Source organism: Stegostoma tigrinum, chromosome 2 (genome assembly GCF_030684315.1).
Source record: "Stegostoma tigrinum isolate sSteTig4 chromosome 2, sSteTig4.hap1, whole genome shotgun sequence".
Classification (NCBI taxonomy): Eukaryota; Metazoa; Chordata; class Chondrichthyes; order Orectolobiformes; family Stegostomatidae; genus Stegostoma; species Stegostoma tigrinum.
Genome location: NC_081355.1, coordinates 19,941,210 through 19,954,996, shown reverse-complemented (window position 1 = coordinate 19,954,996; position 13,787 = coordinate 19,941,210). Strand labels below are relative to the sequence as shown.

The 13,787-nt window shown below is 39.5% G+C and overlaps 1 protein-coding gene across 1 annotated transcript in view; it reads left to right on the top strand.

Annotated features, from left to right (window-relative positions):
* The first annotated feature begins 12,801 nt into the window (after positions 1-12,801).
* The window catches only part of zdhhc11 (zinc finger DHHC-type containing 11), a 112,336-nt gene continuing 111,350 nt past the window's right edge, over positions 12,802-13,787 (top strand). The window contains exon 1 of the mRNA XM_048521668.2: positions 12,802-13,085. The gene's annotated coding sequence lies outside the window, so the exon portion shown is untranslated. The remainder of the gene's footprint in view (positions 13,086-13,787) is intronic.

Here is a 13,787-nt window from a genome sequence, read left to right as displayed (position 1 = left end):
AGGATACTGTTCCAAAGAGGAGCCATTAATTTCTGGGGGTATAGGTTTAGGGTGGAAAGCACATTGAAAACGTTAACTGTTAAAAATATATATCCAAATCTGGGTTTTGTAATTAGGTAAAGACATAGGGAATTTATAGTGCACCTTTTTTATAAAACTGAGTTTGGCCTCAAGTGGAGTACTGTGTAAAATTCTGAACATCAGGGAGAATTTGAAGAGAGAGAGCAGAAAAGGTTTACATAATTTTTTTCCAGGGATAAGTGACTTCTTCCATGTGGATAGACTGTTCCAGAGATGTACAGCATGGAAACGGACCCTTTGTCCAAGCTGTCCATGCTGACTGGATCTCCTAAATTAATTGCGCCCCATTTGCCAGCATTTGGCTCATATCCCTCCTAACCCTTCCTATTAATGCTGCTTGGCCTGCTGTGTTCATCCTCTGCACACTGTTATCTCTGGTTCTCCAGCATCTGCAGTTCCCATTATCTCTATTCATATACCTGTCTAGATGTTTTTAAACATTGTAAATGTACCAACTCCATTACATCCACTGGCAACTCATTCTATATGTGCACTACCCTCTTGTTGAAAAGTTGTCCCTTAGGTCATTTTAGATCTCTTCCCCCCTCCCACTTTAAATCCATGCACCTCGTGATTTTATAAAATTCTATAAGGTCACCCCTCAGCCTCCAATACTCCAGGGAAGATAGCCCCAGCCTCCTGGATGACACCATCCTTGTAAAATCTCTTCACCCCCTCAGACAAGTATTGAATGCGGTAATCCAGAAGAGGCCTAGCCAATGCCCTATACAGCTGTAACATGACCTTCCAACTCCTGTACTCAATGCACTGACCAGTAAAGGCAAGTGTACCAACCACCTTCAGTATCCTGCTTACCTATGTCTCCATTTTCAAGGAACTATGAACCTGCACTCCGAGGATCCTTTTGTTTGGCAGTGCTCCCTGGGACCTTATCATTAAGTGTATAGGCCCTGCCCTGATTTACCTTACTAAAATGCAGCACGCCATGTTTATCTAAATTAAACTCCATCTGCAAATCCTCAGCCTGTCTGTTCAAGGTCCCAGTTAACCCTGAGATAAACCTCCCTGGTTGTCTACTACACCACTAGTTTTTGTCATCTGCAAACTTTCTATCCGTATGTCCTAGATTCGCATCCAAATCATTTATATAAATGACAAAAAGCAGTGGACTCCACTGGTCACGGGCCTCCCGGTCAGAAAAGCAGGCCGACAACGAGAGAGCAGAATGGCCTGATGCCCCCGGTGCCAGAATCAAGGATATCTCGGAAAGGGACCAGCAGGAGGTCATTGCTCACATTGGAACCAATGATCGAGGAAGAGTAAATCACAAAGTTCCAAGGAGAAAATATAGGAAAGTAAGCAGGGGATTTTAAAAACCTGAGTCTCAAGGGTGGTAATATCTGGATTATTCCTGGTGCCATGTGCTAGTGAGTGTAAGAATAAAAGGAGAAAGCAGATGAATACATGGGTAAGGTGCTGATGCAGGAGAAAAGGATTCACATTTTTTTGGATCATTGGAATCTTCTGGAGTAGAAGTGACCTGTTTTAAGAAGGATGAGTTGCACTTGAATGAGGACTAGCGTACTGATGGGGGATTTGCTAGAACTGCTCAGGAGGATTTAAAGGGAGCGGAAAATAACAGGCTCCCAGAGACATAGTGAGAAAAGCGATCTGTCTGAAGCTGGTGCAGTTGGGAATAGGAGCACATCAGATAGTCAAGGCAGGCAGGAGCAATGTAGAGAGAGAACAAGGTAGGACTGATTAAATTAAACTGCATTTATTTCAATGCAAGAGATCTGACAGATAAGGCAGATGAACTCCAGGCATGGTTGGGAACATGGGACTGGGATATCATAGCTATTACAAAGATGTGTCTCAAGGATGGGCAGGACTGGCAGCTAAATGTTCCAGGGTATAGATGCTATGGGAAGAATAGAAAGGAGGATGAGAAAGTGGTGTTTTTGATTAGGGATAGCATTACTTCGGGAAGTTACTCTAGGGAGTGCATTCAGTGAAGTTATTTGGGTGAAACTAAAACTAAGAAAGGGATGATCGCCTCATTGGCATTGTACTAAAGACCATCAGTAGTCAACAGGAAATTGAGGAACAAATTTGTAAGTGGATCTTAGTTATCTGTGAGAATTATAGGGTGGAAATAGTAGGGAATTTCAACTTTCTAAGCATAAACTGGGAGACTCGTGTATTAAGGGCTTGGATGGAGAGGAATTTAAGTGTGTTCAAGAAAATTTTCTTCAGTTTGAACAAGCTGCCATTGTTTTCCTTCGAAAACAAAAAACAGAGAGGAGATTTGCATGAGGAATTAAGACCGAATACAGCAGAACTGTCTCTTAATGAAGGATCCTGAACCAGAATGCCCTGATTTAAAGTGAATGTCAAACAACCAATGGTGACATGAGGAATTTTTGTTTTTTTTTGTGCAGCAACTAGTTATATTCTGGAATTCATTGCCTGAAGAAGTGTTGGAAGCAGATGGAATCATGTTTTTCAAAAGTGAATTGGATAAGAAGCTAGAGAGCTGTCACAGTTTCAATAGTTCAAATAGCCTTTGAATGCTGTAATAATTCTATAATTCTCCAGAAAAAGAGCAGTAGGCTCACATTAATTATGTAGACATGCATTTTATACTAACACACCAATCTGAAACCCACGAATAGTCTGGCATACTTGTTTACAATGAATGGAAATTAATCACATGGTAATATGGGATACTCCAATCTTAAAGTTCTAGTTGGTGGAATGCAAATATTCACCATAAATATCTTCTAATCAAACTGATCAGGGATGTTATTACACTGTTTTGGAGCAGGTGGGACAGGAATTTAAGCCACCTGCCTCAGACATAAGGACAGCTACCACCACTCTACAAGAGCCCCATGCATTCACAATACTAGTTGATACTGAACAGATGTAATTTAAATAAAATTGTGCAAAGCAAAGGTAGATTGCTAGATTACAGAGGAATGCAATATTTAATTTGTTTCTAAACTAAATATTTTTCATTCTCAATACTACCTTTTTTGAGTTTTGTGACCTTTTAGACTTGAAATTGGCAGGGGTTGAGTTTAAGCCCATCTTGTTGACAGTCATCTCCTGAGTTTGTTTAATTGACTTAAGGAGTTTTCCACTCATTTTGACAACCCCTGAATGATAGGGAAAGAGGTAATTTACTTCCAACAATGAGATTATAATTTGGATATGAGCCATTAGGCCTAACCAGCCCATTTTTTTTTGTATTTAACATCTACAGTGAGTAAATAGACTTAAACATGTTTACCTACCCTAGTTTCTTCTTCACCACCATGTTTAATTTAATCTTGAATATTGACTCAGCTTCTGTTCTAACCACTAGCCCTAGTAAATTCTGTGTATAGGCTGGCAACTTCTTGTGTAAAGAATTTTTTTTTTGGGAACCTCTTCTAAATTTTATTTTTACATATAATCTAGATTTTATTGTACCTTTTTGTTACACAAGGAACACCAGACAGTCAGATAGTTGAATTGTTTCATGTCCACCCATTTTTTCCATTTATATTCATGTGAAATGCCTGATCCTTTCTTTCTTTTTGTCTGAAACCCTGAATTAGAGTTCTAGGGACCACAGATTCCATCAAAGCATAAAGCTAGAAGCTGAATCACTACACTTTCAACTAGCCACTGTTTGCATTGTTAAACATAACTGTGGTCTTGGGGTTTGTACAGTTACTCAAAACCAGGAAACCTCTCATTGCACTTTCGTATCCACTTTTCCTTGACTGTCCTTTTTGAAGCAAAGATGATCGTGTTCAATAACCAGATTCTGGAGGGTGTGTAAATGATTGTGAAGACCTTAAGGATCTGAAGAAAATATGGCAGGATGTCACAGACAATTGACTTTTCAATAAGTTGCTGGCTTGGTATTTCTTCTTTGGTTTCCCTCAGCCTCTGAAATGAACTTGTGTATAAAAGAGGCTGCCTAATCTGAAGAAGTTACCCTCCTCCCTCCGGACCAACTTCAGGAAATCTGTCCCACTGCAACTCTCTTGTAATCTCTTCAGCCTTGAAACTGCTCAACCATGTCCTGAAGCAAACCAGGTACCACAGTCACATCACCTTCCTCAGCACCTGCCTACGGAACCCTCTCTGATGAAGGGTCTAGGCCCGAAACATCAGCTTTTGTGCTCCTGAGATGCTGCTTGGCCTGCTGTGTTCATCCAGCTTCACACTTTGTTATCTCTCTCTCTCACACCACGTTTTTGCTTGGTTACTACAGGTGCAGCAATTCTGGGCAAGTTTCTCTGACGAGTTGAAATTAACACTAAATCTCCTAAATCACGCTTTCAGCATGGCCTTGTACTGCTTCTTTTGACCAATGAATGCTTTGAGTTAAAATAGAGGCTGCTAATTAGCCTGGAGAATAAAACACCTCACTTCAACTCTATAGGGATTCAGATCCTGTTGTATACAATAACATGAGTTAACTTTCATCTACTCTGGATTAAACGTATCCACAGGTCCTCATACTTGATCATTAATCAAAAACCATTCTTTCAAAAGAATGAAGTTCAAAGGCCTCTTAGTGTTTCAAGTTATTTAGCTTAGCTATTACCAAGCTTTTAAAGTTTTTTTTCATATAAACCATGCACTGAAGTGCATTTTTCAATTTCGAAACATTGCATTAGTTCTACTTTTGTTGGCATCTTAATATTCTTTCCCACTCTTTACTTGGAAATACTCAGTTTCCCAGGTCCATTGGAGTGGGATTGGCTTCCCCTTCTCCACGTACCCACCCTGTGCAACATCAAATACAGTCAATTCAGATTAAGGGTTGGTATGTAAATGAAATGCAAGAGAACATTCTTGACCCTCATTATTCTAAAGGTTCTCTGGATAGGTGCTCAGATATATAGTTTCTTGAAGGCCGTTCCTGACTCTTCTCATGCTATGAGACGAAGGTGACCCAAAAATGTACATGTAGTAGTTCTGAGGGAACAGTCACATAACCCGCCAGTCCAATCAAGAACAGAATGAGGAATCTGCACAAGGCATGTGGGGACTTGCCCAGCTAGGCATGTAAAGATTGTGTAATGTACTCGATAAATAAGTGGTATTAATTGTATTAAATCATTGGGCTGTATAAGTTGTTGAGCAGAGCCAAACTTCAAAGCAACTCTTAAGAAGAAGACATCAGAAAATTGGGCTGGAGTGAAGAGCTTCTATTTGCTGCTGTTGGCTAGCAACCAAAAACCCCACCACAGCTAATCCCAATGCCTACTATAATGGCAGACTTTTTTTTTTCTTTGTACCTAATTCTGTGGAGGCTGGGATTGTAATAGGCTTCTAAATTATTTGAAACCTCCGATCTGGGGACACTGGAATACAAGTAGACCATTCAGCTCTTCAAATATACCCCATCATTCAATATGATCGTGAATAATCAAAAATCATACCGTTTTCTTAGTGGTGTCAGGTCAGATGATGGATATTTCAACTGATGTCTGGCTACAGCCCAGCTGATTATTGCGTAGGGAAGTAAGGTTATCTATGGCTTTGTTTCCGATTAGTTTTTTTTTCTATGCCTTTGCAAACATACAATTTAAATAGAAGCAGGAGTAGGCCATTTCACCCCTTGAGTTTGCTGTGCTATTTGATAAGATCATGGCTAATCTAATTGTGGCCTCTCCTGTACTCTTTGAGTCCCTTGTCAATCTAGAATCTACCTCACAGCCTGCAAGTATTCAATGATCCAGTTTCCTCTGTTTTCTACGGAAGAGAATGCCATCGACTAACAACCGTCTGGAAGAAAACAAAAACATCTTCACCTTAAACAGGAAGCCCCATGTTTCTAAACTTCCCCCAGTGCTAGTCGCTCCCATGGAGGGGAAGGTCCTCTTAGGAGCCACACTGTCAGGTTACTGCAGGACCTGACATATTTCAATATGATTCCTCTCATTTCTGTCATTTTTCTAAACTTCAGTGGATACATGCCCAATCAGTTTAATCTTTCCTCATAAAATGACCCTTCATCCCAGGAATCAGTTGAGTGAGAAATAATGGGTACTGGAGGTGCTGGAGAATCCGAGATAACAAAGCGTGGAGCTGGATGAACACAGCAGGCCGAGCAGCATCTTAGGGCACTTTCTTTGAGCTGATACCAATGGAGTTATACATTTCCTTAAGTAAGGAGACCAAACTGTGTGCAGTCCTCCAAATGCAGTGTGGCTTTGCTTAACTGTCCTATTTTTTATAATCCATTCTCCTGCAGTAACTGGCAAATTCAATTTGCCTTCCTAGTCCCTGATGTTTCTGCATACTGACATACTCTAATCCATATACAGTACTCCCAGATCCCTCGGTACCTTAGCGTTCTGTAGCCTCTCTCCATTTAAATTTCATACCGTGATACCATTTGTCCTGCCAAAGTGGAAAAATTCACATTTTCCCACAGTTTATTATGTCAACAATTTTCCCCATTTACCTAACCTATCTGAACCCTATTGCAGACTCCTTCTGGCCTTTTTACAATGTGTATTATCAGCAAATTTAGCAACCATGCCTTGAGTCCTTTCATCACTGATTCCTGTGGTACCACCAACGATACTTGCCAACCCGAAAATTATGCACTTATCTCTATTCTGTGCTTCCTGTTACCTAATCAAGCCTTTGTCCATGCGAATATATTACTTGCTACACCATGAACTATTCAGTGTTATTCAATCTGGCACCTTGTCAGATGCCTTCTGGAATTCTGAGTACACCATATCTACAGATTTGCCTTTATCCGTGTTATTTGCTGCTTCTTCAAATACATTTATTTACTATTAATTTGTGCATCCTTATGCATCATGTTCTTTGTTGTTGTTGAGACAATGAATATGTTTATAATGAAATTGTGATAGAAGTCTTCTAAAAGCATGTTAAAGCAATTATGTGTTGCACAACAGGAATATGCATGACCTTTTAGGGCCAGGTCATCTGAGGTGTGGCAATCCCGTGCTGATTTCCACTTGCCCCATTTTTATGAAAGGAGAGAGCTTTGCATTTTCAAAAGGAGATTCTGATCAAGGCTCCTTCAGAAATAGAGCCATTTTCCATTCTGTCACTTCTGGTGTGGAATTGTCAAATTACACCCACTTTTCCTAACACCCAGCTGCCATATTCTGAAATTTAAAGGTTCATAATCACCACTTTAACAATTTCTGTCAAATGGTATACACATAAGATAATAGTGAGGTAGAGTGCCAGGAGCGTAGGGTGCTCAATATGCAGAGGGGATGGAGCACCAAGTAGGTAGAGTGCTGACTGGTTAGACTGCTTTAGCATCTAACAACAAGAAGTTTCAATTATATAGCGACATCATATACTTCATAATGAAAATCAATGGGATATAAATGCTAAAGTAGGGACAATTAGATTATTTTAATTTTTAATCTAATTGTATATAGCCATTAAATGCTTTTAAACAATTATGAGGAACTTGATTTTAAAAAAAGTAGAGTACCTTTTTAAAGACGTGAAGCGGGCTTTAAAGACGAAGCTACACAGATTAAGGCCAAAGTATTTGGAAATTCTAATGTCAATATCAAAGTGAAAGGAATTCCTAAAAGTGGAATGCAAAGGATATAAGTCACTAAGGTGTTATGGGTAAGGTTATGAAGGGATTTAATGATATGAAAAAGATTTAAAATGTAATGCATACAGGAACACTAGAATAGTAAAGATGGACAATATTGGTGAGCATTGCACAGACCAGAGGAAAATGACTTTTGGACAAATTAGAGATTATTAATAGTCGAGGATGGATGGTCGGTAAGAGCATTTAAATAATCACATCTCTGGAGTGATGAAGATTCACTACATATTTGTTATTTGTGAACTTGTATCCTAAAGTAGAGGACAAGTGGATTTTCGTTTTCAGTTCTTTGAAGATCTGATTTTGTTTCTTTTTTTAAAAAAGGTCAGGATGTCATTTTAAACAATTAATTCAAAACATCATTCACACAAAGTCACTTGATTTTAGCAAATTGATCAGCATCCTATCTGGGTATATAATTGATAAAATGTCTGTTGACATGAATTTTATGATCAGCAGAAGAAGGAAAGAAAGAGAGAGAATGGTCCAGAAACTGGTTCATGCAGAAAGAGCAAGACTAACAGCAGAGGTGCTGCGAGTTAACTGGCACCAAATAGTCAGGGGTGGGAAAATTTCCTGAGAAAATTAGCAGAGTGAAAAGAAAGCTCTAAAAGATGAGGGCTGTAGAACTGCCCAGAAGGAAGGTCTGAGGAAGGTTCACCAGACCCGAAACGTTAATTCTGTTTTCTCCTTCCCAGATGCTGCCAGACATGCTGAGCTTTTCCAGCAACTTTATTTTTGTCCAGAAGGAAGATTTGCAAGTCACTTGAAAAAAAGAGATTAGCAAATCCATATTTAATAACAAATGAGATGAGTGAGCAGTTAGTTTTAAAGGTCTCTGGGAGAGGCATTAACTAAAGAAATAACATTGACTGAAAATGCAGAAATTTGCCAAAGGAAACCAGTTCCAGCTATATCAGCTGAGCAAGAACCTTTGAAGTAGAGATAAAGATAACTTCAGTAAAGTCTGAATGTCTGTAAGGCTTTTACTGTAATAAAGGGAATGTTTATAATGAAATGTTTCCAGAAGTTCTTATCTAGTATAGCTTGTATCTTTTCTCTTGTCTAATAAACTTATGTCAAAAGTACATTTTCAGCCTCTAAGTGACTGAACTACACAGTAAGCAAAAAAAAACTTACAGTCTATCAAGTGAAGATTTTCATTCTTGAATCTGAATTGACCAGTATGACCATCAGCTGAGCCAATAACATAGGATTAAAAATACACTATAGATAAGGATTTTAGAGGTAGTAAGGTCTACCTGAAATTGGGAATTGGTTGGGATGGGAGAGTTGATAGTGAGTAGGACTGGGGATCAAAGTTCAATAATGAGTTAAACAGGATATCAAAATCTTGTATGGCATAGTTCAATCCGAAACAGTAATTAAGGAGGAAGATGGAATCAGGTAAGGGGCAACAGTTTATTGTGAAGGTCAAAAACACTGGCTTCAGTCTTCATGATATTCATTTGAAGGAACTTAATGTTCATGCAGAAAAATAAAATTTAGAATACAGAGAGTAACTAATGACTTCAAATGCATTATTAAACTAGCATTTCCTTCTTTAGCAGTAGCATCTGGATAATATTATTTGAAACTGTTTTTGTTGTTATAACCCTGATAAAAAGCACTTCCAGCCAAACATTTTCCTCCTCCTGGAATCACACAGTGGTTACAGCAGGGAAAGGTGGCCATTCCCTGTGCCAATGCAAACCTTCTGAAGGAGAAATTAATCTAGAACCATTTCCCTGACTTCTCACCTTAGCTCTGTTCATTCTTCCTTTTCAAATAATAATCAAGTTACCTCTTGAATGCTGCAATTGAACCTGCCTCCACTTAACTCCCAGGGAGTGAATGTATAAGCAGGAGGCATCTTTAAACAAAATATTGCTGATACATAGATTATACCTCTGATGTAAAACAGGACACATTTTATGTTCTCTGTCTTAGGCACACACAGCACACTCCGTTATGTATTCTAGCTGCCTTCTCTCACACAGCTGAGCATTTTATAGAATTAAGGATGATTGATACAAATTTATCCATATTTTGTTTGTAATATTGTGCAATATGAATGCTTTGGTATGATATTGGATAACAATATTGAAAGTTTACCTCATTTCTATTTCACCAAAAGGTGTCAGATACCAAGTTACAAATATGAATAAGCTGTTCAAATCAATACTTGTGTATAATAAACATTATTCTTTAGACCTTACATATATTTCTTATTTTAACAATTCTATTCTCTTTTACATCCTCTGAATACACATTATTACATATTTTGTACGGGCATGCCAGCTCACTACACTGTATGAGTTGCTGGTCATGATGAAGGATGCTGCTGCCATCATCTTTCAATGTTGTAAACCACTGGGCCTGCTTAGCCTGGAGTGGTAGAGGAAAACCAATGCCTGGTAGAACTCAAAAAGCCCATTTGAGTTTGCATTGTATTTTATTGCATGTTAACAACTAGTTACAGGTTACATGAATTAACAAGCATTGTTACAGAGTCTTTGAGGAGCATTAGATATCTGGTCTTACTTCCTTGAGATTCTAAGCTGTTCTGGTCACCTCACAACATCATAGTGGGTGATGCTTATGGCACTCCTTGGTGTTAATCCTTGCAGACACCTTCACTCCCATATATAACTTTGCCTCCCATTCTTTTATTTTTATTAGTAGTCATAAACTTTTGTGTATATAATAACAGTTACCACCGCTTCATCTTTCTGCAAGCCTGAGACTTGACAAATTCACGGCATTTAGAGGATTCACTGTTCTCTTGGAACATAGTTCTCTTTGGACATGGAAGTCTGGTCATTTTCTTGGTTGAAGACCAAGACTTTGATTCTCTTCCTGGTGATCTGAAGTCTGTAAGTTCTTTGCATTATCAAGTTCTGCAATGGACTCATTTCTATAAATTTAATAAAATTATTAACATGCAGTGGGCTTAGGTTCTTGTGTTTCTTCGATATGAACCCTTCAATATTGCAAACAACATATGATCTCTGCGGGTTTGTGGTTAATTGGATGACCATAGCTTTCCTGCTCAGATACCTGAGCCACATCATTGCCTTGTCTTTAAAAGTGACAACTGTCTCATGCAGAAATGTGTGTGACTTATTTCACATTATACACATCTTTAAATTCCTGTAGAGTAAAATGGAGTCAACTCCCTTGGTATCTTTTATCTTTTTGACATCATTTGCATTTAAAGCACTCAAAGCTCAGAATTTGTTTCCCCAATGTTCTTGTCTTCCTCATAATCTTTCTACTTTCTGTTTACCAGATTAACCTCCCCTCCAATTTGGGCAACTCCTCAGATTCACCTCCCTGACAAGCTACGTTAAACTAACAAACTTCACCAGCAAATCTTCCTGCAAGGATATCAGGCCTAATTCTGTTAAGGTGTAACCCAATTTGTACAAGTCCCACCTCGCCTAAAACTGGTTCCAATTCCTTAATTCTGGAGCCTTATGTTCAGTAGATAGATACTCCTGTTATTATGCTCATTGGCACATGGCAGTAAGACTAATCATATGATTACTGTTTTTGAGGTACTGCTGTTTAATTTCTTTCCTAATTCCCTAAAATCTCCTGTCAGCATCTCATCCATCTTCCTACATATGTCATTAGTACTAAAACGGACCACAAATTCTGGCTAATTCCCCTTCCCTAAAAAGATTTCTTATAGCTGCCCTGTGGCATTCTTGACCCTGTCGCTAGGGATGCAATATACCATCTTGGAGTCATGTATCATGCTGCAGAAATGTCTGTCTCATTTCCCACCTCAGCCCAACTACAGAATCCCTTATTTCTATTGCGCTTCCATTCCTCTTTCTCCCTCCCTAAACAACTAAGATGGCCCTGGTGTTGCAGACATGTCATGGGCTACACTCACCTGAGGAATTAATGCCTTCATGAGTTTCCAAAATGGAATACCAACTGGCAATGCAAGATAAACTTAGCGAACTCCTGCATACCTGTTTGGTTTTCCTTAGGCTTCCTAGTTGCCACCCATTCCCTCTCTGCATGTGCTCTTGTAAGCTGCAGTATGACCACCTACCTCCCTGCTATCCACATACAGATGCGCAGCAGTGACTCCAGCCGCTGCTCAAGTTTTGAAACCCAAAGCTCAGGCATGTGCAGCCAGTGACACCTGCAGAAGCAAAAACGGAAATTGTTGGAAGAGCTCAGCAGGTCTAATAGCATCTGCGGATGGAAATCAGAGGTAACATTTCGATCGACTGACCATTCCTCAGAACCTCAGACACCCGCAGACGTGTTCTTCTGGGACACACAATACGTCCATAACTTCACACATATCTACGCATATCCACTTCACTGTGACCACTTCAGTCACCATCTCATAACTCAAAAAACTATTTGTTATCGACAGAATGAATAGAATTCTTATAAAAGCTTACGACTGTCTTAGCCGTAGTTCTGTTCTGTTAAGTTCATTTTTAGTTAAGTTTTACTTTTTTATTTTATTTTGTCTTGACATAAAATTATGTCCTATTTCCTAGTGTTCCTTCCTGAAATCCAGATTGTACTTAATTTTTATTTTTAAGCTATTTAGGCTCACTTCCTAACAGCAGCTTCCTAATGACCAGTAACCTTAGTGCTTTCTTGTGATACCACTGATTTTTTTTCGCATTTATCTTCTCTCTCGAAAAAAACTCTTTTGTTCAGAATGTAGCAAGTCCCTGCTCACCAAGCTCTTCTTAAACTTGTTGCCTCTTCTATCCATGCTGTGCTTAGTATGAAGCCAATTGCTACTCTCCTGGCCCTTTTTCAACTTCCTGCCTCCTCTCTCTCTGTGCTGCATTCAGAACGAAAACGTGCTGAACACATAAGGAATGTAGCTCGCTATCCATTAAGGATGTTCCTAAGTCACCCATCTGCAGCAGCAGGATTGGGTTACCACTGACCATAATGGTTTTGCCACCTTCTGGGGTCTTGTTACATACACACCAGTTGCATTGGTTAGCTTTTCTCTCTGTGGGCACCTACATACAGGTGTACACCAGGTGAGCATTAGGACCCGGAGCTGTACCCAGTATTGTGTGCTGAGGAGCAGCTGACAGTTTCCATAGCGCCTGTGTCCAGCTCAACATCTCCAGAAACAAGTCACAGTCCAGAAGCGGAGAGGGAGCGAAGCGAACGGCCTGTGTCCCTGATCACTACTCCTTAACCTGCCAGGGGAGCAATGCTGCCCAAGTGGCAGAATAACTAAGCCTTCTCATTTTTTTTTTATTTCTTGTGCATTGTGTGCAACCCCGTTTGCTGTTCCTGCCGATAAGTTTGTGGAGACGCTGGGATCTGGGTCCCTTTATTGGGAATGTATGTAACCTAGGAACAGAATGACAGAGTGAGGCCAAAAACGCTGAAAATACGAGGGACTGAGGTGAGCAGACAATGCAGTGGCTGGCAGTGCAATTCCTTGTTAAATGCTGTATTTTCGATTTGTTTCTTGCATGTACCAGCACTTATTAAATTTGGAAAGTCCTGGTTCTGTTCTGAAGCTCTCCTTTAAATTATCAAGCCTTTTCGAAGTTACAGAATCGGCAGTAAATATTTATAGGTGTTTTCAAGACCAACCATCTCCAGGTGCCCACCACACAACGGAGTTGACCATACTTTCAAAGTTCTCCCAGGGGTTTCAGCAAGTCGAGTTTACCTCTGTTGTTTTAACATTTCTGTGCAGTGTTTAATACGTTATGGTTGTCATGTAGTTTTGTGGGCAGCGTGAGAGGAAGGGGAACGGTGTGTTTTGGCGTGAAATGTGGTCATTACTGTCAGTAACTCCATAAATAGTTTGGAGAGACAGCTCTCTACGTGCAATGCCACGGTAGGGGTATTGCCTGATTGCGCGCTTAATTTCACACATTATGCTGCACAGATTTACAAACGATTGCAGTCCACTAAAGTCCCAAGTTCAAACCTTCTGGACCAACCAAATATCAAAACTCAACTACAACACACTAGATGAATGATTGAAATAATTCCAGGCTCTAGGATTTTGATTTCAGGAGATGAAGGATTGAAATAATTCCAGGCTCTAGGATTTTGTTTTCAGGAGAGATGAGGAAAATGCTTTTGATTTCAA